This window comes from Aegilops tauschii, chromosome 6 (assembly GCF_002575655.3).
Source record: "Aegilops tauschii subsp. strangulata cultivar AL8/78 chromosome 6, Aet v6.0, whole genome shotgun sequence".
NCBI classification, from domain to species: Eukaryota; Viridiplantae; Streptophyta; class Magnoliopsida; order Poales; family Poaceae; genus Aegilops; species Aegilops tauschii.
In genome coordinates, this window is record NC_053040.3 from 139,496,455 (window position 1) to 139,521,902 (window position 25,448).

General features: G+C 49.2%; 1 pseudogene; it reads right to left on the reverse strand.

Moving 5' to 3' along the window:
• The window catches only part of LOC109759046 (V-type proton ATPase catalytic subunit A-like), a 48,774-nt pseudogene that overhangs the window by 22,695 nt on the left and 631 nt on the right, over positions 1-25,448 (reverse strand).

Sequence of the window (25,448 nt, forward strand, 5' to 3'; positions counted from 1 at the left end):
TTGAGCGCCCTGCGGCTGGCTCCATGCTCGAGGGACATGCACACGGCCATCGTCGAAGCGAGGCCTAAGCTTTTCAAGACACCCTGCTTACTGCTATCTGGTCTTGCGAGATTGGCTCACCATGATACGGAGGCGTGCATGATGCCCCTCGACTTCAATCCGATCTCCATTAGCCGAAACTTCTTTGCAGGTATCTAGTGGGTCGCCGTACATCATTTCCCTCGACATCGATCCGATCACCATCGCCCGGAACTTCTTGGCAGGTATGTACTGGGTCGGCATGAACTCCCACTGGATGGCTGCCTTCAGAGAAGACGGTAAAAACTTGGTGCTTGTGAACTTCCAGACCTCCCATGAGATTATCCTTCCTCCGTTGGATTATATAGAGTATTACCATCGCGGTCCAAGTCATCTAGATTACTACGTCAGTTGGACGGACCTTGTTTTGCAGAAGATTGTAATCTGCCAAGTGCCCACACGACATGCGAATTACGCAGACTTCAAGCTAATTGCCTTGTTCGACCGCGGACTCGCCTATCTTTACGCCGGTGCCTTCTTTAGCTGGAGACAACTCGGCTCGCAGTGGATCATCGTCAAAGCTGATACACACTTCTGTGATGCTATTGAACACAATGGCATCATCTACGCGACGACAAAGCAGATGGCACCACGTATTGCTGGGACGGCGCGTGTAAGTTGTTTCCATCTCATGTTAATGATGACGCCATGACACTGTTTGAACTTTTTTGTGATGATTGGCATATCCCTGTTTGAGCAGAATTTGAGAAGAACTATGGCAATGTATTAGAGACGCCGTAAATCAGCTATATTTGGAATGAGTTAATTCATGCGATTGTGACCATGTCATTACAGCCAATTTGTACCCTGAATAATCAAACGGTTAGGAATATATGGATATTATCCTTATTTTACAGTAATATATATACTACTACTAAATATGAGTGTGTATCAATGGCCATGTTAGTTTCCTCATTTTCATGATGTAGAAACATGCACCACACTGTTGGTTTCATCTAACCATACATTAGGGAAGTAAATGTGCATATGGAGAACTCTATATTTGGAAGTAGTGAAATCCTGCAATGCTTACCATGTGCACATACCTATATTCATCCTTCAGCAATCAATGTCTAGAATAATATCCTCACAAAAAATTTGCCCACAGAACACGAGTATATAACAATGCATGGTCTGTTAGTTACCTTGAAGAATTTGTTTGTGAGGACAGAACATGATTACTCCCTCCGTTCCCAAATATTTGTCTTTCTAGAGATTTTAACAAGTGACTACATACGGAGCAAAATGAGTGAATCTACACTCTAAAATATGTCTACATACATCTGTATGTTGTGTCTATTTGAAATGCCTAGAAAGACAAATATTTGGGAACGGAGGGAGTACATAACATGCATGACATGGTAGTTTCCTGTGAAGAATCGATTGCGAGATAACATGAGTATAACCATGCATGGCACTTCTATATTTTCGAACCCAGTATACATTTCCCTGTATTTTCCTCCCAGTTCCCACAGGGACATACCAATGCTGTTTCTTGCATTATCCTACTCATACTCTGAACAATGTTGATCTTACATTAACAATGCCTGTCCTTTTTTATATGATGTAGTGTCCCTACAGTTACTGCCCTTTGTACTGTGGGGAATCGTAGCATAATTTAAAATTTTCCTATGCTCACCAAGATGCATCTATGGAGTATACTAGCAACGAGGGGAAAGGAGTGCATCTACATACCCTTGTAGATCGCGAGCGGAAGCATTCCAATGAACGTGGATGACGGAGTCGTACTCGCCGTGATTCAAATCACCGATGACCGAGTGCCGAACAGACGGCACCTCCGCATTCAACACACCTACGGTGCAGCGACGTCTCCTCCTTCTTGATCCAGCAAGGGGGAAGGAGAGGTTGATGGAGATCCAGCAGCACGACGGCGTGGTGGTGGATGTAGCGGGATGCCGGCAGGCCTTCGCCGAGCTTCTACGAGAGAGATAGGTGTTGCAGGGGAGGAGGGAGGCGCCCAAGGCTGTTATATTACTGCCCTCCCTCCCCCCCCCTTTATATAGGCCCCCTGGGAGGGGGGGCGCCGGCCACAACCCATCTAGGGCAAGGGGCGGCGGCCAAGGGGGAAACTTGCCCCCCAAGGCAAGTGGGGCGCCCCCCCACCCTAGGGTTTCCAACCCTAGGCGCAGGGGGGAGGCCCATGGGGGGGCGCCCAGCCCACTAGGGGCTGGTTCCCTTCCCACTTCAGCCCACGGGGCCCTCCGGGATAGGTGGTCCCACCCGGTGGACCCCCGGGACCCTTCCGGTGGTCCCGGTACAATACCGGTAACCCCCAAAACTTTCCCGGTGGCCGAAACTTGACTTCCTATATATAATTCTTCACCTCCGGACCATTCCGGAACTCCTCGTGACATTCGGGATCTCATCCGCGACTCCGAACAACTTTCGGGTTTCCGCATACACATATCTCTACAACCCTAGCGTCACCGAACCTTAAGTGTGTAGACCCTACGGGTTCGGGAGACATGCAGACATGACCGAGACGCCTCTCCGGTCAATAACCAACAGAGGGATCTGGATACCCATGTTGGCTCCCACATGTTCCACGATGATCTCATCGGATGAACCACGATGTCGAGGATTCAATCAATCCCGTATACAATTCCCTTTGTCTATCGGTATGTTACTTGCCCGAGATTCGATCGTCGGTATCCCAATACCTTGCTCAATCTCGTTATCAGCAAGTCTCTTTACTCGTACCGCAATGCATGATCCCGTGACTAACGCCTTAGTCACATTGAGCTCATTATGATGATGCATTACCGAGTGGGCCCAGAGATACCTCTCCGTCACACGGAGTGACAAATCCTAGTCTCGATCCGTGCCAACCCAACAGACACTTTCGGAGATACCCGTAGTGCACCTTTATAGTCACCCAGTTACGTTGTGACATTTGGCACACCCAAAGCACTCCTACGGTATCCGGGAATTGCACGATCTCATGGTCTAAGGAAAAGATACTTGACATTGGAAAAGCTCTAGCAAACGAAACTACACGATCTTTTTATGCTATGCTTAGGATTGGGTCTTTGTCCATCACATCATTCTCCTAATGATGTGATCCCGTTATCAATGACATCCAATGTCCATAGTCAGGAAACCATGACTATCTGTTGATCAACGAGCTAGTCAACTAGAGGCTTACTAGGGACACGTTGCGGTCTATGTATTCACACATGTATTACGATTTCCGGATAACACAATTATAGCATGAACAATAGACAATATAATAATAACCATTTATTATTGCCTCCAGGGCATATTTCCAACATGTACTCACACCACCTTTGCCAAAAACAGGGAAGCACAACTAGTTCCTCGCTCGATCAGACGATGGCAAAAGACTGATGATCATCCGGACACATGAGCCGGAAAAGTTATATTGCAAAAACCCCCACTGTATACAAGCACCGTGTAATACGTGAGTATCTGGACAGTGGCTGTTACGTCTATGAGTAGGATACCAGCTTGTTGGGGCCTTTAGGATTTTTTAGTTGGAGGCCAGTAAACAGCCTTGGTTCACACTCTCTGTTTCTCGGACTCAATTATCCGATTAACCAAGAGATCACCATTGGCAAGGACCTTGATGGCAGAGAGACTCTGTTTGCTGGTTTACACGGCGAGCCCTAGGAGTTCGGGAGCAAACTCCCCTGATTGTCAACGATACAGCCTGCAGACAAAAGAAGGTGAGAATGACAAAGGCATCCGGATTAACTTTGATCCTTGGATGTCTCAATTACGACCGGCAGTGATGTGGTTCAAGCCTTCAGGTTGATAGGTAATTGGGCTGTTGCATCGAAAGGGTGGAGTACCGGTGTCTCCGGATCACTGGTCGCTGAAGCGGGGCTGCAAATTATGATGGTGTTGGATCATCTCTTCGAATGACTTTGTTGTCTTTGCTGCTGGTTCTGGATGGGTAGTTCTTTCTGTTGTTATGCATATTCCTTGTCATTTGTTCATCCTCGTCTATGTCACTCTTACTATGTAATAGTTGCTTCTGTTTAGAATGTCATTCTCGTCTGGATCACGAGAGTCTGAGCGCTGCAAATGGGTGCGTTTTGGTGGTGTAGCAAGACTTCTTATGAACTATCATGTCTTGCTGTTTATGTCAGTAGTAGTCACTAGTCAGTGTTTGAATGTTGTATATATCGTTGTTTCGAACTATTTATTGTCTCGAACTACTGGTGGGCTAAATGAGGGCATCAACATTCTCCAGTGTTCAGAGTATATCTCCTTTTTTCAAGTTATAAAATTTGAGCTCAGTGTCTTTTCGATGATGTACACTTGTTTGGGCCAATGAGGTGTCGTTGAATATGGGCCAAGTAGTAATGCAATGCCAAACAGGTCAATTTTGACTCTCAGGCCGGGCTCTCAAAAGATCCTGAAAAAAAAGGTCGGGCTCTCCAAAAAAGAAATAATAAGGACTCTTAGGCCAACATGTGGGCGCCACCGGTGTTTTCGTGCGCTTGCGCGCCAAGAGCATATTGGTGCGTGCTCGAAATTCATGCTACCTTTTCATCCCCAGTCTCCCGCCCCTCCCCCACCTCTGGAATCTCGATTCCTACTCCAGTTCCCCCAAATCCCCCTCCTGTACTCCCTGTACTCAAGCACACTATCATGTCGCCGGTCAACGCGGATCTTCGAGCCGGATATCTTGGGGTCCGTCCTGCCTTCGGTCGCTGCGTGCTGTCGCTCAACAGTGGCATGGCGGCGCTTGACGACCAGTTTGCCGGCAAAGTGCTAATGGTAACCATCAACGGCGACCGGCCTCCCGTCTCGCCAGACGACCTTGTCAAAGCTCTTGGCATTGCGCACAGCATCCAAATAAGTGACTTTCTTGTCGATGTCTGTCCGCCACCGGCTGATTTCTTCGTCAGGTTCCGGACAACTTTCGTCTGCAGTCATGTGTTCAAATCTTCCCGGCATTTGTTCTGCGATGGCACGCTGGTGAGCTTTGATCAGTGGCACCCAGGATGGGGCTCGGTGCCCTCTGAGCTTGAGTTTTTAACAAAGCTTACCTTCCACGGCATGCCTCGACGTGCTTGGAACAGCGAGTCCATGAACGAGCTTATCAATGACCTTGGAGGTGAGCTCGTACGTATGTTTGTTCCTCCAGACAGCTGGGCTCTGACGGTTATGGCATGGATGAAGAAGCCGTCCACCATACCGAAGGTGATTGGTGTTGAGATACCGGTGCAGGAACCGGGGTTGTACTATTCGTCGCCACCAAGGCCGCCGCGGACCACGTTAGGGATGTACCTGTATCGAGTGTTCGTGCATGTCGAAGAAGTGGTCAATCCATCAATCGAAGTCCTGCCGCCGCTGGTGCCAGGGTCCGTCGACGATGTCCATTACAGGAGTCAACGTCAGACTTTCCCCGGTTGCTCGGAACGATGGATGGCACAGGGCCTACTCCATCGCGCGGCAGAGGCCACTGCTTCTTTGGGAGAAGAGGCAGAGTTGGCTGCCTGGATGTGCTGTAATTTGAGGTAACAACTGAATCTTGTCAGATACTAGTTAAATCCGAGCTATGGGTGTGAAGCACTGATATGCCAGTACATTTGATTGTGACCTGTTCTAATTTTGTACCTGAACTTTTTTTAGAAAGGGTTGTACGTCAACTTAATGTGCTAGCAGAACTTATTGTGTTGTCTGTCTGTTTTCTTTGCACAACATTCAAAATATTTCCCCGTCATTGATAAAGACGATGAACCGTTATGTACGACTTCGTTGGTTTCAACATAGCCCTTCCCGTAGCGATCCACTGCTTCCATCCTGATTGTGCCGCCTGCGTGAAATTTTTGTATGCAAGTTCAGTGTGCTATGATGTTCTATATGATTGTGTCAACTATATTAGTTTTTACTGAGCATCAGCAATGCATATGGCTGAAAGATGTATTTACGAGCATCGACCGATGGGTCTCTCTCTCTATCTCTCTCTCTCTCACACACACACACACGCACACACACGCGCACACGCACAAGTGGGACCCGTTGAATTATTTATTTGCTCGTGACAGCTTTTAATTAGGTTCCACTATAATCTAACTTTTTTCTTAAGTTATTAATTGAGCTCAGTATCCGGGTCAACTTGTTATTCTCCGCCCTGCTGGGCTGCAAACTTTCCTAGGAGGTATGCATTAGGCTTAACAAGAAAATGGACTTTAAGAAATAATAAATGGGATGTAATTATAATAACTGGACAGTTACTATGCACCAAACACGTAATTAGTTTGAAAAATATATTATTTTTGGAATTTGAAAATTTTAATTCCATTACTTGTTGCGCGTGCAGTATTTCGTTGGATTTTAACGTAATACAACTTTATTTTGAAATTATATTTAACCTGACTAGAAATTTCGGATAAAAATATTTCGGATGCCATCAAAATGTGGGAATTTTTTTTGAATTCTGTTTTGAGCGGTTGTTTGAAATTATTAATCTTGTCCTAGCTAGAAGTTGGGCTGTACTTTTAACAAACTGTAAATGGGCTGTAGTAAATTCCATTAGAATTAAAAAATGGGATGTACATTCTTACAAATCGCAAATGGGCTATATGTTCTCTGCCAAATCCGAGCTGTGGGCCTACTAAGTTGACGCGTACCAAGGGCTTTGTCAACTTAGTCAATATAAACGATTCTAGCTGCAGTGATCGTACGATGTCCATCCAACGGCCGTAGTGCTTCTTCAACCTCTGGTCTTCTTGCTCCAGCCGCCCAAAGCAGCGCCGGTTGTGTCGCGTGATCCTGCCTCCCGTGGCCGGCTGTGATGCCGCGGAGGCCTCACCGCCCCGTACTACTCCCACCGCTGGCCAGGCCATCCCTCTACTCACCCACACCCCCTGTTATTCCACGGCGGCGACAGCCTCACACCACAGCCAAACTAGTGAACCCTCGTACTCCTCTCCGCGCGGGCTTCCACTGCTGTGTTTTCCCCGGCTCCGCGTCGTCTCCTTCCTAGGCCTCGCCGTTGCCCAAACCACCGCCCTGGTGCTCTCGGCGCGGCGTGGTCAACGTGGTCAATGACCGACTTCCATCGGAAGAGTACTGTACGTGGAGAGGCTGACAGCTGGGTCCAGGCGGCCGCAAGGAAGTGCCTCCTTATTACGCGCAAAATGATTATTCCTCCACCTGACAGCAGGGACCCACCGGACGGGCCACCTTATTTCGCGAAAAAAACATTTCCCCCTGACTGCTGGGACCCACCGGACGGGCCAGCGTATTTCGCAAAAAAAAGTTCCCCCCGCTGTCAGCTCGGACCCACCGGAAGTGCCTCCTTATTAGGCACAAAAAAATGAATACTCCCCCTGCTAGCTGGAACCCACCATGGTGGGAGGCTGACTTGTGGGCCTACTAAGTTGACTGGGACGGGGGCCTTTGTCAACTTTAGTCAGTATGAACGATTCTAGCTCCAGTGACCGTACGATGTCCATCCAACGGCCGTAGTGCTTCTTCAACCTCTGGTCTTCTTGCTCCAGCCGCCCAAAGCAGCGCCGGTCGTGCCGCATGCTCCTGCCTCCCGTGGCCGGCTGTGCTGCCGCGGAGGCCTCACCGCCCCCTACTATTCCCGCCGTTGGCCAGGCCCTGCGGCGACGGCAGCCTCACACCGCAGCCGAACCAGTGAACCCTCGTACTCCTCTCCGCACGGGCTTCCACTGCCGCGTCTTCCCCGGCTCCCCGTCTTCCCCTTCCTAGGCCTCGCCGTCGTCCACTGCCCTGGTGCTCTCGGCGCGGCGTGGTCAACGTGGTCAAGAACGACTTCCATCGGACGTGGACTGTACGTGGAGAGGCTGACAGCTGGGTCCACGGCCGCAGCAAGGAAGTGCCTCCTTATTACGCGGAAAATAATGATTCCTCCACCTGACAGCGGGGACCCACCGGACGGGCCACCATATTTCGTAAAAAAACGTTTCCCCCTGACTGCGGGGACCCACCAGCTACATCTTCGCACGCAAGGAAGTGCGTCTGGGCAAAAAACGATTCGCCCCTGACTACTGGGACCCACCAGCTACATCTTCGCAGGCAAGGAAGTGCCTGACAGTCGGGACCCACCTGGTCAAAGCGTACGTAGCATTGTCATTCTGGTCGCGAACGTGTACGTACATACTGGTCGATGTAGAGGCGCGCACGTGTCGTAGTAGAGGCGCGCACGTAGCATGTACACGTACGTACAGCGGCCAGTGTGCAAGAAAGAAAATACGGCCACGTACGTACATACGGGCAGGGTCTCAAACGCCTACTCGCGCATACGTACGGCCAGGGCTCATGTACATGGCTGGGTCAGAATGGAGAAACAGCGTCGTCGTCGTGTTCATGGGGAGCCAACCGGCTGGGTCGGAACGGAATGCGTCGTCGTGTTCATCGGGAGGGCTTGGACGGAATAGCTGATGGAAACGAGGCCTGGCGTACCGCAGAACGGAGGAAACGGCCTTGTGTTCGACCGGCCACGTTTGAAATGGGACTGTTCATTGGGAGGGGTCTGGCGTACCGCAAAACGGAGGAAACGGACCTCCTACGGTCGAAACGGGGGTCCTGTTGATCGGGAGGGGTCTGGCGTACCGCAAAACGGAGGAAACGGACTTGAGCGCTACGGTCGAAACGGGGGTCCTGTTCATCGGGAGAGGTGTGGCGTACCGCAAAACGGGACTCCACGGGACACTGTTCATCTGCACCGTCGACCCCCTCCAGCCTCCACGGGCTACTGTTCATCCACCGTCGACCTCCTCCAGCCTCCACCTGCGACTGTTCATCCACGGCTCCTGTTCATCCAGGCTCCACCACGCGCTACTCCACCGGCTACTGTTCAACCAGCCCTCTCCACGGGCTCCTGTTCAACCACCCCTCCACGGGCTACTGTTCATCCAGCCCTCCATCGTCTACTGTTCATTCTGCCCTCCACGGGGTGGTCCTGTTCATCCTGCCCTCCACGGGGTCCTGTTCATCCAGCCCCAACCGGCTCGATCGATCGGGGTCCTGTTCATCCAGAGGCAACACCACGGGGTCCTGTTCATCCACCCCCACTTGGAACTGGTCATCCAAACCCCCCAGCAACGCTCACTGTTCATCCAGAGGCAGCATCGATCGGCTTCAGTTAGCAGCAGTGGCGAAGGAATCGCTCGATCGGGTTCAGTTAACAGCCATCGATCGATCGCTCGGGTTCAGTAACGCGTAACCTGCAGTGCAGTCGCTCGGGTTCAGTTAGAGCCCAACGCCTCGCTCGGGTTCAGTTAGAGCCAACGCCTCGCACACACGCGCGTACGTGTACGAGAGAAACGTGCATCGCTCGGCCCCCGACCTCCCACCGTAACCGGGAACTCCCCGAAATTTTCCTCGCCCTCGCTTCTACCACGGTTTTTTCCGTCATGGACGGCCCAAAGAATGTCATGCAGCTGCGTCTCCGGCCCGCCCAGGACGAAAAGCCAATTTTCTGTCATGATTTTTTGTCATAGAAGTAGGAGCCCACCACATCTATGATGATACCGGGTTTTGTCACAATTATCGTCATAGAAGTCTCATATGTATGACAGAAAAAAATTTCGTTCGGCCCAAAATGTCAGGGAAGTGTCTCTTTTTTGTAGTGTGTCGTGGAATTGTCACGGCAGATGTCCTAGTGTGAGGACTTAGTCGTGAGGCCAACTCACCTATGCGGTAGCTTGAAGGGGTTAGTTGGAATCGAGAGACGCCAGGCGGATCAACACACAAGACAAGGATTTAGACAGCTTCGGGCCCCGGGAAATATCATCCGGTAACAACCCTACATGCTGTTTGTGGCTAGGTCTCATTATCATCACGAGGGAGTCGCCGTAAACCGGCTCTCCTAGTTGTGTCTAACCCTTAAGAACATTTCTCCTCTTGCTTGTACCTCTTTGGGGAGCCCTGCCCCTCCTTATATAAGTTAGAGGGGCGGGTTACATGTGGAGTCCTATTAGGATTAGGACTAGTCTACCTTCTAATACAAACCGGATACAAGTCCGGGTCTTAACTCCTTGTAAGGTAAATATTCCTCACGCCTTTCCTCTTAAACCGGCCCACCATTAACATAAACCGGCCTTCTGGGCCTTGGGCCTTATCATCCGTCTGTCCCGCCCGCCGGGTTACCAGTGAGCGGCCAATCTCCGGGGGGCTTACAAATGAAACGCCAAGTATCAGCCGGGTCTCTGGTGAGTCGCCAAGTCCGGCCGGGTTACGCCGCGGGATATATCCCCGACATTAGCCCCCAGTTTAATTTGGATTTATCCATGTTAAACTGATCCTGCAAAATAACTCAAGAATAAATTTGACAGGTTGTGCTCCGGGTTAGATATTCTTGTAAGCCGGCACTTGATTATCCTTAAGTCCTTGTCATTTCCTCCTTCTAAAAAATCCGGGTCAATAAACCAGCTTCATACTCAAATTGCTGACGTTGGTTTCTCATAGAGAATATTGTGAAGAATAATCCACTTGAGTCGGCTTCCAAAGCGCCGGTTTAAGAAATATTGGTCTTGAAATACTCATCTGATATTCAGCCGGTTTGAAGATGTAAAACTTGCCGGTTTAATATTACCAAAATTGTCGGTTTGTAAATACTGATGGCACCGAGTCATAATTGTTGTCGTCGCCAGGTCATAATTATTGATGACGTCGGGTTATGATTGTTGCAGACACCGGGTCATAATGATTGGTGACGCCGGGTCAATCTGGTTTGCTCAAAACTGAGAATTTGAAAATATTTCTCCTTATATGCATATTACCTGTAGCCCCCAAGTCTTAAGAGGAGAACATAGTGATAGCTTAAGACTTGCTTCAATATAAATGTTGCAACTTTGAAGAAATCCAATTTGTTCATCTCAATCATTAGTCAAAACTGAGTATTCCTCATATGTAGCCCCCAAGTGCCGGGTTGTCATGCTTGCAGCAACCTGGGACATGTAATTGCCTTATGCTCATAAAAACTTTCAACCAGTGTAACCCCCAAGGGCCGGGTCATTATGCAATAATGAGCAGGGACTTTGTCAATATAATCATGTAGACTTGAGCAGTGATGTGTAGCCCCCAAGGGCCTCAGTAAGGTAATACTCAGCTGGGACTTGATATATACTTCAATGAAAATAATGTCTTAAATGTAGCCTCCTTTGTAGGGCTTGAACCCACGTCCACAAGGTTAAGAGCTTTGTGCTTTATCAACTAAGCAATGGATCCTTCAATATAATGGATTTAACTTGTGTACCTTGAATTTTTTTTACAGGAGCAATTGGTAGCCCCCAAGGGTCGGCTCATTATGATGTGATGAGTCAGGTCTTCAATAAGGCCAGTAAAAATGACATTGCATTAGCCCCCAAGTGCCATGGTGCATGCTGGCAGTGACATGGGACTTGCACATTTGATGTAATCTCAATTTGAATAATGTAGCCCCCAAGTGCCGGGTCGTAAGCCTGCAGCGACTCGGGACTATTCCCTCCATTGTAGAATAAATCATATCCATTGATAAAATAATAGCCATTGCGCTGAAGCGACTTTGAAAGCCTCAATCATAATATTGGTTATTGATAACCATAATAAAAATCCAGCCATGTTGGCTATTAAAGATTTGAATAATATAAATGATTTATAGGCGCATGATTCCAATGGTGCAATCCAAATATATACTGGCGACTTATAGTCGAAAGCCAGGCTGGGTTCATAAACACCGGATATTATCTTATCTCATACTGGCGACTTATAGTCCAAAGCCAGGCCGGGTTAATAAACACCGGATATTATCTTATCTCATACTGGCGACTTATAGTCCAAAGCCAGGCCGGGTTAATAAACACCGGTTAATATCATATATGACTCATAAGGCATTATAAGCCTTATTGGTTTTCAACCATGTATGACGATGTCATAAGAGAAAACGCAAAAAGACTTTCAAATCAAATCAACAGAAAAAATTCGAGGCTTTCATAGGCCGCCAAGCCAAAATTTTCTTCTTTAATGAAACTAGCATTAGCCACTGGAAGGTACGCGCTTTCTGTGAGCCGGCCCTCATTGACCCAATCGAAATTTTAACCCGGATAAGTTTAGTTCTTATTTAAAGATAGACTTATCAGGAGTATGCGGGGTTAGAGCAGCATCAAGCATCATAGGCCGATTTATCCAAGTTTCAAGGAAGGCGGCTTTTCAGCCTGAGCTTCTCCTTGATTTCCGTAAGCCGTGGCCTCACATGACAAACCTTCGTTTTAACCTTAACGAGTTCAGGGTCTTGTTTAAAGATTGACGGTTAAGAGTTCGGCGGGCCAATCAGGATTACCTGATAGAGAAGCATCTGGCATACAGGCAGGATAACCCGGAGGGGTTCTGTCCTCTTTGGTGTTTACACCTATGTTTGAACAGGAAACCCCCAAGTGACTTATTTGAAGTACGTCATTGCGTCATTGCCTCCAAGTGACCATCTGAAATGTTGCATTCTCGCCGATCAAGAGGGATATTCACTGCTATGCTCAATGAGCAGGAAGCCCCCAAGTGACCATAAGAAGTTTGGCATTCTCGCCGATCAAGAGGGATATTCACAGCTATGCTCAATGAGCAGGAAGCCCCCAAGTGATCAATAATATGATAAGCCAATAAGGCAGGATACCCATGTTTGAACCGCGCATTATGGCAACAGGTCCTATTCGGCAACCTTTAACTTTTCTGAGAACTCGAACTTTGCGAGATATAAATTCTTCTTGAGCCGGAATGTTAAACCGGATATTGAGAGCTTGAAAGCTTTATGGGAGAGAGATGTCTCTTGAGCCGGATTTTAAACCGGAATCTTCATTTTGAGCCGGAAATTTTTCGACGGCCTTTAAATCTTCATCAATATGGTAGCAGCCTCCAGGACCAGGTAATCTTCCTCCACTGTCCCGGAGTTCTTGACTTCCTTTAAACTGTCAATCATTTACTGAGTCATGTCATCATAGCCCCCGAGTCTTAAGACGACTCGAGGAATTGTCTTGAGATTCTCCATATTTGACCGTGATATAAACCGGTATGAGTCATTCAACATCTCAGTGATACAACTTGTCCACCACTGGAGAACTTGAAAGCCAGAGTAATTGTCTTTTTAAAGAAAGCAATAAAAATATACAGGATGGATCTCACCTGATATGTCAGGCCAGAATTTATCCGTCGCGGAGTTGATGATCAGTTGACCACCACGGTGAAGCGGCTTGGTAAACCGGGCAAGTTAGCCGCATTGTGTTGATATACACCAAACCGCAGAGGTGGATGGGAAAAACAACCGCAACATTAGAGGCAGTATGGACGCAGGCGAGTAACTACCGCTCTTGCAGTGACCAAACGTCCTGCATAAATAATATCATAAACCGGAGTAATTGTTCTCAAAAGGAAAATGTTGATACGTGCTTGAGGGAGTCCTAGATTAGGGGGTCCTCGGACAGCCGGACTATATACTTTAGCCGGACTGTTGGACTATGAAGATACAAGACTCAAGACTTCGTCCCGTGTCCGGATGGGACTCTCCTTTGCGTGGAAGGCAAGCTTGGCAATACGGATATGTAGATCTCCTCCCTTGTAACCGACTATGTGTAACCCTAGCCCCCTCCACTACTGGAATCAGCTAATTTGCCATCTGCCAGCTCTTTGCCGTCTGCTAGCTAACGGCAAAGAAGCTCTTTGCCATCAGCTACCCAAAAGCAGACGGCAAAGAAGCTCTTTGCCATCTGCGTGCTCTTTGCCGTCCGCTAGCAGACGGCAAAGAATCTTTGTCGTCCGCTGGCAGACGGCAAAGAGGTGGGTGGGTCCAGTTATTGTTTAACCAACTCAAGCCCACCGGCCCCACCTCTTTGCCGACCGTTGGCTGACGGCAAAGAGGCAGGTACGTTAACGGCCGTCCCGCCCCGTCTCTTCTCCCCACTCTCTCATTCGTCCCCACCCACACCCGCGCCGCCGCCGCCGACCCCATCTGCCGCCGCCGCCGCCGACCCCGTAGCCGGCTGCCCCGCCGCCACACACCCCTCCCCTGCGACCCCCGACCTCCACCGCACCCCCGCCGCCCCTTCCACGTCACCCCGCCCCCACTGCCCCTCCCCTCCGTCACCATCCCCCACCCACACCGGCCCGCGCCGCCGCCGTCGACCCCGTCCGGCGTAGCCGGCCGCCCCGCCGCCCTGCATCCCTCCACCGCGGCGCCGCCGCCTCTTTCACGTCGGGAAGCCGCGCCGCGGCTGTCCCCGCCCCGTCCCGCCGCGGCAGTCCGGCCTCCCCCTCCACCGGGTCGCCGCCTCCTCCAGCGGCCGCCGCAGCCGCCCGGCCTCCCCCTCCACCAAGTGAGCTCCTCTCCCCCTTTTTTTGTTTAATTAGTTTCTTTTTGTTTATTTTAGTTTAGTTTCTGTTTTAGTTATAGTTTTAGTTTAGTTTTAGTTTTAGTTTAGTTTTAGTTTAGTTTATTTTAGATTAGTTTTAGTTTAAGTTTATTTTAGATTAGTTTTAGTTTTAGTTTATTTTAGATTAGTTTTAGTTTTAGTTTAGAAGAAGAAGTAGAAGGAGGAGGGAGGAACGGGAGGAGGGAGAAGAAGAAAGAAGAAAAGAAGAAGAAGAGGAAAAAGGAGAAGAAGAAGAAGAAGAAGAAGAGGAGGAGGAGGAGGAGGAGGAGGAGGAGGAGAAAGAAGAAGAAGAAGAAGAAGAAGAAGAAGAAGAAGAAGAAGAAGAAGAAGAAGAAGAAGAAGAAGAAGAAGAAGAAGAAGAAGAAGAAGAAGAAGAAGAAGAAGAAGAAGAAGAAGAAGAAGAAAAGAAGTAGAAGACGGGGCATGAGAAGAAGTAGAAGAATGAGAAGAAGGAGAAGTAGTAGAAGAATGAGAAGACCCCCTGACCCCCCAACCCCGACACCACACCCCGACACCGACCCCGACTCCACCCCGACACCCGACCCCCTAACCCCCTGACCACGACACGACACCCCGACCCCCCGACCCCGAAACAGCACCCCGACCCCGACACGGCACCCCGACACCGACACGACACCCCGACCCCCGACACGACACCCCCGACACCCCGACCCCGACCCCGACCCCGACACCCCGACCCCGAGCCTGACCCGACACCCCGACCCCGACACCGACACGGCACCCCGACCCCGACCCGGCACCCCGACCCGACACCCCGACCCCGAGACCCCGACCCCGACACGGCACCCCGACACCGACACGACACCCCGACCCCCGACACCTCCCGAAAAGGTGTTCTTTGGCCTTCCAGGGGCCGACGGGGTCATATATTTGTGAATTATTAGTTAGGTCATATATTTTTCGATTTTGTTATGAAAAACATCATATATAATTGTGTTGATCGGGTAGTTTTAAATGTGCAGTTGTTTCATCGCTGCGAGGTTTGGTGTTCGACGACCTCGCCGTGCGTTTGACGAGCTCTACCCCTTCGTTCGTGGGTGAGCACAAATGACATGTCCCCCCCCCCATTAATTATTTGATCTATTCCGATGAAACTTGATAGCTAGCTATATATGTGTGTCTTGAATCATCAGTATGCGTAACCAATATGTGTCTCCCGTTCGAAAGCGTCATAGTTATAAATATGCATGCATTTGCATATTTATAACCTTGATTCTTTCGAATTGTCCAATGCTATCCATGGATAGCCCGAGTATGTTTAGATTGTGTATCTGCTATCGGCGAAGGAGGTACCGAGTATTATGGGAGAGTTGAAGCAATTTATGAACTTCTATTCTATGGTGAAAACCCACCGAATGTCGTAGTCTTCAAATGTTATTGGTTTCAGCCGAAGGAGACTAGAAGGACTCATGAACATATAGGGCTAGTTGAAATCAACCAAAGCACCCATTTAGATGTTCCTGATGTCTATATTACGGCTCAACAGGCGACCCAAGTATTCTATCTACCGTGGGCCTGCCAAACTAATCCAAATCTGAAAGGTTGGGATGTCGTTTATGAAGTGCCGCCACGTGCTAGACTATCTCCCCCAAAGGAAGAGGATTATGAACCTCACATTAACCCAGACACATATGAAGGAGAATTCTTCCAAGAGACACGTCTTTCCAAAAAGCGTTTCAAGAACCGCTATACTTCAACCCAAAACATTGAAGTAGACAACGACAGTGAATCCGACATCACCCCAGAGGAGGAACAAGAAGAGCCGGAACAAGAAGAGGTTACTGCTGCGGATGACCTGTCATTGCTTGACCGATTATGTCAAGGTGGCCTTCCACATGTTGATGCCACTGAACCCTATGAGCCCGTCATTGATTATAGTGATGATGATGATTATGCATTTATTGATGATACTGATCGAGCTTATTAGTAGTGTCAGGTATTAAATTTTTTTATGTTGTACTTGATGATGATACACTTAAGTGATACACATATTATTATTCATGTCGGTCTTTTTTTATGTTGTACTAATTTCGTTTACTGTTTGTCATGGCAGGTGTTGAAAGATGGTGGGCGCTGGTCGGGAGCGCGCCAAGGCCCCTTCTTCGTCGGCGCGTGGTCTGAGGTCTTCCATTCCAGACGCACCTCTCCGCCGAGCGTTGCTGGACAGTATGGCCACACCGCCGGGCCCTTCTTCGTCGACTGCGGTGCCCAGCAGGGGACGAGGTAGGAAGAGAGGAGGTGGGGCACGTGGTCGCGGGAGAGGAGGTAGGGTGACTGCTACGGCGCCTTCCTCGCCGCCACCCCCAGCTGTTTCACCCGAGCACGTGACTGCTAGGGTGGACTCGTCCGAGGAGGAGGCTACACGGACTCCGGTCCACGAGCCTCCGGTCCACGGGTCTTGGGCCCACGAGCCTCGGGTCGACTGGCCTTCGGCCCACGAGAGTTCGGCCCACGAGACCCCGGAGGAGCACACGTCCGGATGGGGTACCTGGCCGGATCAGCCCGAGGAGCCGAGTGGCCATGCTGATGATGGCGGGGAGCCGACTGATCTTGAGGAGGAGGGGGGCACCGTCTACCAGCGTGGTGCTACACGGCTCCCGTCCGTGCCGGCGACCCGCGAGCAGAGGTGGTTGATTTTCCCTGATGGGGAGAGGTACGTAAGTGCATTTAATATTTTTGTACCTTGTGCATTCACGTTTCTTCAAATAACTAATGCGTTGGCCTTGTCATGCTGCAGGGGTTGGGACCACCATCATAGTGTCCGCCGGCCCAACTCCGTCCTTGGAGTTCTTTGCCGGCAAAACTTCCCGAGGTTTGTCACGTTGCCAGGTGAGGGTCGGCTTCCAGAGCTTGTATTGAGCTGGGAGCACTACGTGGCTACCCCGGCCCCGCCGGATGAGATTATCGATGGTGTCGTGTGCGACACGAGGGCAGACATGGTGATCAGAAAGTTCTGGGTAATTTCTCCTTTACACATTTAAAAATCTTCAACTAGCTAGTTATTAATTGTACTAATCAATATTGTCTCATTTGATTGCAGACATTCTACAGGTGTGAGGAGGGATACGAGGAGGACGCGGCACATGTTATCGAGAGCGTCTGCAAGCGCCTACTCCAGAACTTACGGCATGAGGCTCGGGTGCAGGCTGTTCGAGACTACTACGCCTTGCGTGGTATCAAGAAGACCAAGCCGGCGTGCCGCGATACGTTCCTGAGTAAGGAGCAGTACATGAAGGTAATTCTTAAGGCCTTCTACTTAAGTTCCTTCATTTAGTAATTCTTAGCCGTAGCGCTCAAGTTTCTATTTGCTAACTTAGGCGCCTCCGAGATGGTGTGCGGATCGGATGGATTGTTGGGAGGTGTTGGTCGATGAGTGGTGCTCAAAAGAATGGCTAGCCCTCCACAACAAGGCCAAGGACAAACGTGCCCAAATGGAAGGTGTGCCACACCATCAAGGCAGCTCCAACTTATATCAGTTCGGGCGCAACTGGGTATGTGGTTTGCTTCATGATTCATGCAATTCATTCATCATGCTACCTTGAGCCCTTTAATTACTAATTTTCATTGTTTCTCTCTTTCAGGCACGCTACAATAAGGCGGATAAGGTGCCAGAGGTGTACGACCTGTATGCCATGGCCCACACTGCCTCTTTCAAGAAAGTCAAGGCTTTCTCTCAGTCTGACCTCGATGATGCAAACAACTTCACCAACATCTCCTCCCACAACAAGCTCGTGAGATATAGAGATGAGGGGAAGGCGAGGAAAGGGGAGGACTTTAACCCGAGCCAGGGTCCCATTGATCCAGAGCTGGTGATGATATCTGGTGGCGGGAGGTCCCATGGCTCCATAGCCATTGGAGATGGACTTATCCGTTGTCCTAGCACTCTCCCGGAGATCAAGGCGCGCCAGTCGAGCTCCGCTCCTGAGATAAGGCCTCGTGAACGGCCAGTGCAACTCGCCATCAAGGTTAGTGATACGTACTCAGTTATCTTTCTCCATTACATTGTGTGCGCTTCCATCAATGATTACAAATGGTCATGTGAGTGATGTTGCAGGCTGCTATACAGAGTGAGAGAGATAGAACGGAGAAACTTCTGCGGAGGCGGCGGAGAGGCAGCGGGAGTTGGAGGAGAGGACGACAAAGATGATGGAGGAGGAGAGGGCACGGAATGACATGCAGGCAAGGGCCATGTACGAGCTCCTTGTGGTAAGTTTCTTCTGCAGATTAGCCAAAACATTCATGTAGTGTTTGTCTCATTACTAACTAGTATGACTGAGTCGTCAAAACCAAATGTGCAGTCTGTGTGCGAGAAGACCGGTCAGACCGCTCCGCCGATGCCAGTGATTGCTCCTGGGACCACGGTGAGTTTAATTTGAATGGACATTACTTGCTAGTCTTAACATTTGAGTGTCATCATGCTAACAAGTCATTGGAAATGATCTTTGGTGCAGCGTAACTCCAGACAAGCATCGCACGATCCTTCTCCAGCTACCGACACGAGCCAGCCCGCTCCTACACCTCCTGGATCATGGTAAGTTTATCTAGTGTTTTGCTTAACACATGCATAAAGACCTAGACTTAGCTTTATTTCCTCCAATGCTTACCATAATGACCTAGACTTAGCTTCTTCTCCTCCAAAATGACTTAATAAGCTTACTGACCTCCAAAACCATCCATTTTACCTAAGTTAGCTCTAAAACGATCTGTACTTAGCTTACTTATGTCAAAAATTGCATAATTAGCTTAGTTAGCTCATAGACGATCCATTTTACCTAAGTTAGCTCTAAAATGACCCATTTTACCTAGGTTAGCTTATAAATGATCCAGTTCATCCAAGTTAGCTCAAAAATGACCCATTTTACCTAGATTAGCTCCTAAATGATCCATTTTACCTACATTAGCTTTAAAATGACCCATTTCACCTAGGTTAACTCCAAAATGACCCATCTTACCTAGGTTATCTCATAAACGATCCATTTCAACTAATTTAGCTCATAAACGATCCATTTCACCAAGTTAGCTAAAAAATGATCCATTTCACCTAAATTGGCTCTTAAATGATCCATTTCACCTAAGTTAGCTCAAAAAGATCCATTTCAACTAAATTAGCTCATAAATGATCCATTTCACCTAAGTTAGCTCAAAAACGATCCATTTCAACTAAGTTAGCTCATAAATGATCCATTTCACCTAAGTTAGCTAAAAAACGATCCATTTCACCTTAGTTACCTAAAAAACGACCCATTTGACCTTAGTTAGCTCATAAACGACCCATTTCAACTAAGTTAGCTCATAAATGATCCATTTCACCTTAGCTAGCTCATAAACGACCCATTTCAACTTAGTTAGCTCATATATGATCCATTTCACGTAAGTTCGCTCATAAATGACATACTCTTCTTGTTCTAGTCTTCTTCTTGTTCTACTCTTCTTGTTCTAGTCTTCTTCTTGTTCTACTCTTCTTGTTCTAGTCACCTATTTCTAACTTTCTTATTTCGCCATTTTGCAGATTTCATTCACTTCATGGAAGCTACTCTTCTTGTTCTAGTCTTTCTGTTTATGTATGGATGAAACTTTGTTTATGTATGAAGGCTCTTTGTGATATGAATGGAACTTTGTTTATGTATGAAGGAACTTTGTTTATGTATGAAGGAACTTTGTTTATGGATGGAACTTTGTTTATGTATGAAGGAACTTTGTTTATGGATGGAATTTTGTGATATGAATGCCTGTGAAATATATCTATACATGTCATATATATTTGGAGTGAAAATTGTTGGATTTAATAAAAAACAGAAAAAAGAGCCAATATGCAGGCTCTTTGCCGTCTGCCACCGACGGCAACGGGCTCTTTCCCGTCCGCCGCGGACGGCAAAGAAGCCACGTGGCATCCAGCTGTGCTTCCTGGGAGCTGACCCATTTGGTCAGTTTGCCTACAGTGGCAGACGGCAAAGGCTTGAGGCTCTTTGTCGTCAGTGGCGGACGGCAAAGGCCTGCCATGTAGTGACGTGTAGATGACATCATACGGCGGACGGCAAAGGCACTAGAAAGTTTGCCGTCCGCGGCAGACGGCAAAGGCCTGCCGTTAGCCACTTAACGGACTGAGAGCACAATTATTGCAGTCCGCTCTCTTTGCCGTCCGCGGCAGACGGCAAAGGGCCTTTGCCGTCAGCCGCCAGGAAGCAGCCGGCAAAGTAGCTGTTTACTGTAGCCTACTTTGCCGGAGCCTTTTGCCGTCCGCGGCTGACGGCAAAGGTCTTTGCCGTCCGCTGTTCATGCCTTTGCCGTCCACCGTGGCAGACGGCAAAATAGCTGATTCCTGTAGTGCTCCGGTGTCTATATAAACCGGAGGGTTTAGTCCATAGGACAACAACAATCATGATCATAGGCTAGCTTCTAGGGTTCAGCCTCTATGATCTCGTGGTAGATCAACTCTTGTAATACTCATATCATCAAGATCAATCAATCAGGAAGTAGGGTATTACCTCCATCGAGAGGGCCCGAACCTGGGTAAACATTGTGTCCCCCGCCTCATGTTACCATCCGCCTTAGACGCACAGCTCGGGACCCCCTACCCGAGATCTGCCGGTTTTGACACCGACATTGGTGCTTTCATTGAGAGTTCCACTGTGCCGTCGCTATAAAGGCTTGATGGCTCCTTCGATCATCGACAACAATGCGATCCAGGGCGAGGCTTTCCTCCCCGGACAGATCTTCGTATTCGGTGGCTTCGTACTGCGGGCCAACTCGCTTGGCCATCTGGAGCAGATCGAGAGCTACGCCCCTGGCCATCAGGTCAGGTTTGGAAACTTGAACTATACTGCCGACATTCACGGAGACTTGATCTTCGATGGATTCCAGCCCATGTCAGGTTTGGAAACTTGAACTATACTCCCGACATTCCCGTCGGACAGTGCTCGGGAGATCACACCTGCAACCACTCTGGCCCTCAATCCGGAGCAGATCGTGCCATCCGAGGACGGGTGGCTAGTCCCCGCCATGGAGGACGCGCATGCAGCGGCGATAGAGCCGAATACTGACTTCACCTCTTATGAGACCCGTGTTGCCGGACACTTGGATTCGTCCCCGGCCACGGGCTCCGGACCGCCTGCATCCGTGCCAATCGAATCTGATTGGGCACCGATCATGGAGTTTTCCTCCGCGGGTATCTTTCAGCACTCACCACTGGGCGACGTGCTAAACTCATTAAGGTCTCTCTCCTTGTCAGGAGACCCTTGGCCGAACTATGTCCGGCTAGAGTGGGATGCGGACGACGAATAAATTCGCTCCCCACCCACCACCCACTTAGTAGCCACTGTCGACGATTTAACCGACATGCTCGATTTCGGCTCCAAAGACATCGACGGTATGGACGACGATGCACGAGAGGAACAGGAACCACCGCCCACAGGGCGCTGGACAACCACTTCATCACACGATATATATGGTGGATACACCCAAAGAAAACAACGACGAGGAACGGAAGGATGCGGCGAAGGATAGTTCCCTCGAGAAGCAACCAAAGCGACGGCGTAGGCGCCGCTCCAAATCCCACCTCGGCAAAAACAGCGACAACAGCGCAAGAAAAAATAACACCCCGGTCGACTCCAGAAGAAACAACGACCACATGGACCCAGCGACAGAGCAAGACAAGCCAGCGGACGGCGAACATAGTACGGAGCCGCTGTCCGACAACGGTGACGCCGAGGGTAAAGCTAATCAACCTGTCTCCGGAGAGGAGAACAGTCCGGACGATGATGCACACATCATCCCGGAAAGGCACTTGGAGCAAGAGAACCTCCATAGAAGGCTTCTTGCCACCGCGAGGAGCCTAAAGAAGCAGAAACAAAGGCTCAAGGCCGCGCAAAATACACTCAACAGTAGATGGAACAAAGTGCTCGACACTGCAGAAAAGTACGGTGGCAGTCGCCACACAAAGAGCTATCCAAAGCGCAAGCTGCTGCCTGAATTCGATGACGAGGCTTTAGAGCCCACACAGCCGAAAAATAAAACGGTCAATCAGCCGGATCGACCACCCCGTGGCCGTGATAGGGCGGCTAACGATGTCGGTATGACCAGGTCCATCTCCGGATCTAGGAAGCGCGCTCCGGCACAGAATCAAAACCGAACAGTACAACCGTCAGAACGTCATGACACATCCAAGTACAGGGGTGCCGCGCACCCCCTATGCTTCACCGATGAGGTGCTGGATCATGAATTCCCAGAGGGATTCAAACTCGTGAACATAGAGGCGTACGACGGAACGACAGACCCTGGGGTCTGGATTGAGGACTTTATCCTTCATATCCATATGGCTCGCGGAGATGATCTCCACGCCATCAAATACTTGCCCCTCAAGTTGAAAGGACTAGCTCGGCATTGGCTGAAGAGCCTCCCTGAAAACTCAATTGGAAGTTGGGAAGAGCTTCAGGATGCTTTTAGGGCTAATTTTCAAGGGACCTATGTCCGACCTCCGGAAGCACACGATTTAAGTCATATAATTCAATAGCCCGGAGAGTCAGCCCGAAAGCATTGGAACAGATTCCTCACTAAGAAGAATCAAATCGTCGATTGCCCGGACGCCGAAGCTTTAGCAGCTTTCAAGCACAGTGTCCGGGACGAATGGCTCGCCAGACACCTCGGCGAAGAAAAACCGAGGACAATGGCAGCCCTGACAAGCCTTATGACCCGCTTTTGCGCGGGCGAAGATAGTTGGCTGCCCCGTAGCGGCACTAGCGACCCATGCACATCCGAAGTTAGGTATGGCAATGGAAAACCACGACGCAACAAAAGCAAGCGTCGAAACAATGAAGACAGCCCAGACAACACGGTGGTGAACGCCGGATTCAGGGGCTCACGACCCGGTCAACGGAAAAAGCCATTTAAAGGCAGCAGAGATGGACCGTCCAGTCTAAACAAGATTCTAGACAGATTATGTCAGATTCATGGCACCTCCGACAAACCTGCGAATCACACCAACAGAGAATGCTGGGTTTTCAAGCAGGCCGGTAAGCTAAACGCCGAACATAAGGGGAGGGAGACACCAAGTGAAGACGAGGATGAGCCTCGCCAGCAAAATACTGGGGGATAGAAAAAATTCCCGCCAGAGGTCAAAACAGTGAACATGATTCACGTAATGAAGAGGAGGAGCAAACGCGCACTTCGAGACATATGCACCGTGGAGCCCGTCACCCCCAAATTCAACCCTTGGTCGGCCTGCCCGATCACTTTCGATCGTAGGGATCACCCGGATAGTATCCGGCACGGAGGATCTGCTGCCTTGGTGCTAGACCCAATAATTAACGGATACCATCTCACCCGAGTCCTTGTGGATGGCGGCAGTAGTCTCAATCTGATATATCAGGACACAGTCCACAAAATGGGGATAGACCCGACAAGAATTAACCAAAGCAATACTACCTTTAAAGGAGTAATACCAGGCCCTCTAGTACTAGAGGTTGTATTCGGTTCTCCCGACAACTTTCGAAGTGAAAAGTTAACCTTCGACATCGCTCCATTCCGAAGCAGCTATCAAGCACTACTCGGAAGAACGGCCTTCGCTCGTTTTAACGCAGTACCGCATTATGCTTATCTTAAGCTTAAGATGCCCGGTCCACGTGGCACCATCATAGTTAGCGGAAACGCAGAGCGTTCCTTGCGTACGGAAGAATGTGTGACGGCTTTAGCAGCCGAACACTGACTGGCCTCTCCAACCAGAATAAATGATCTGTCGTCAAGACCGCGAGCACGGCTAGACAAGTCCGGCGCAACACTGGTTGTAACAGCTCAAATAAACCTGAGATTGGGTTCATGAATATATCCCCATAAGTGGCGTTAGGGGCTTCCTGCATGTAAAAATGAACTACAGTTCGGGTTGCCCTTATTTAGATTAAATTTTAATGGTTTATTAAGAATAACCAATTTTTTGCACGAATACTTTCACCTGAGTTTTTCTCTTTTACAGATGATAATTGTGCTACACCCTTCCAGGATACGGCACAACGGAGACACAGGCACAGACGTGCAGCAGGGCCCCGCTCAAAGGTTTCTTTTTAGATTAAGACCCTGTGTAAACCTTTCTTACTGTCTCTTGTTGCTTTACACCCTCCGGATACTAAACACAACCGAGAGGGATGCTGGCGTTATTGGCATTTCGCCACGCCAGACTAATGCACGTACCTAGAAATTCAGGGTTCATTATCAAGGGCGTTACTCAGCCCGATATATGTTGTAAAGACCGAATACCTTAGGGAGTGTTCGGCGTCGCGAGTTTGGCCTTATATCTATCAGCTCCGAATCATGTCTTTGGTCAATAGTTGGGTTTGCCCGGCTCCCGTGTTTTGGTACCTTACGTTCCGCTATATCAGCTAAGGTAGCACTGGGAGAACTACTGCGATTGTGCCCTGGTTCATCCGGACGAGCACCTCAGTAGAGAAAGCCAAAAACTGACTGTCATGATACAGCGCGAGACTGGTCAACCACTCGATGACTCATCGGAATCTTCGCGATTCCTCCGCATTAACGAAGGACCGGTTTCCCGGTCATGTATGTACGCGCACCGTCTTCGGATAGACGCGAAAGTGCCAGGGGCTATATAGTAGCCCCACCGTCAAACTCCTATGGCTAAGTGAAAGTGTTAAAGCAATATAGTCGGATTGCCTTGTTCGCTGCGCTATCACCTCCTTAATGGACCAAGACGTTGGATCAAGTGTGAATACGTGCTTTTTCGAACACCCCCGCATTATATGCATAGGGGATGAAGCCGACGACTACCAACTTTCAGGTTATATACATACATAAACGGCCGCACAGGAGGCATCATAATACTTTCAGGCAAAAGTATAAACACCGCCTTTATAATCCTAATAGCATTGTTTTTACAATCGGGTTACATGTAATTAGAACATGATACTCTTCGAGCACTGAGCCTCTATTAGACGAGCGCCTTCTAGAACTTCTTCAAAATAGTGCTCGGCCGATGCC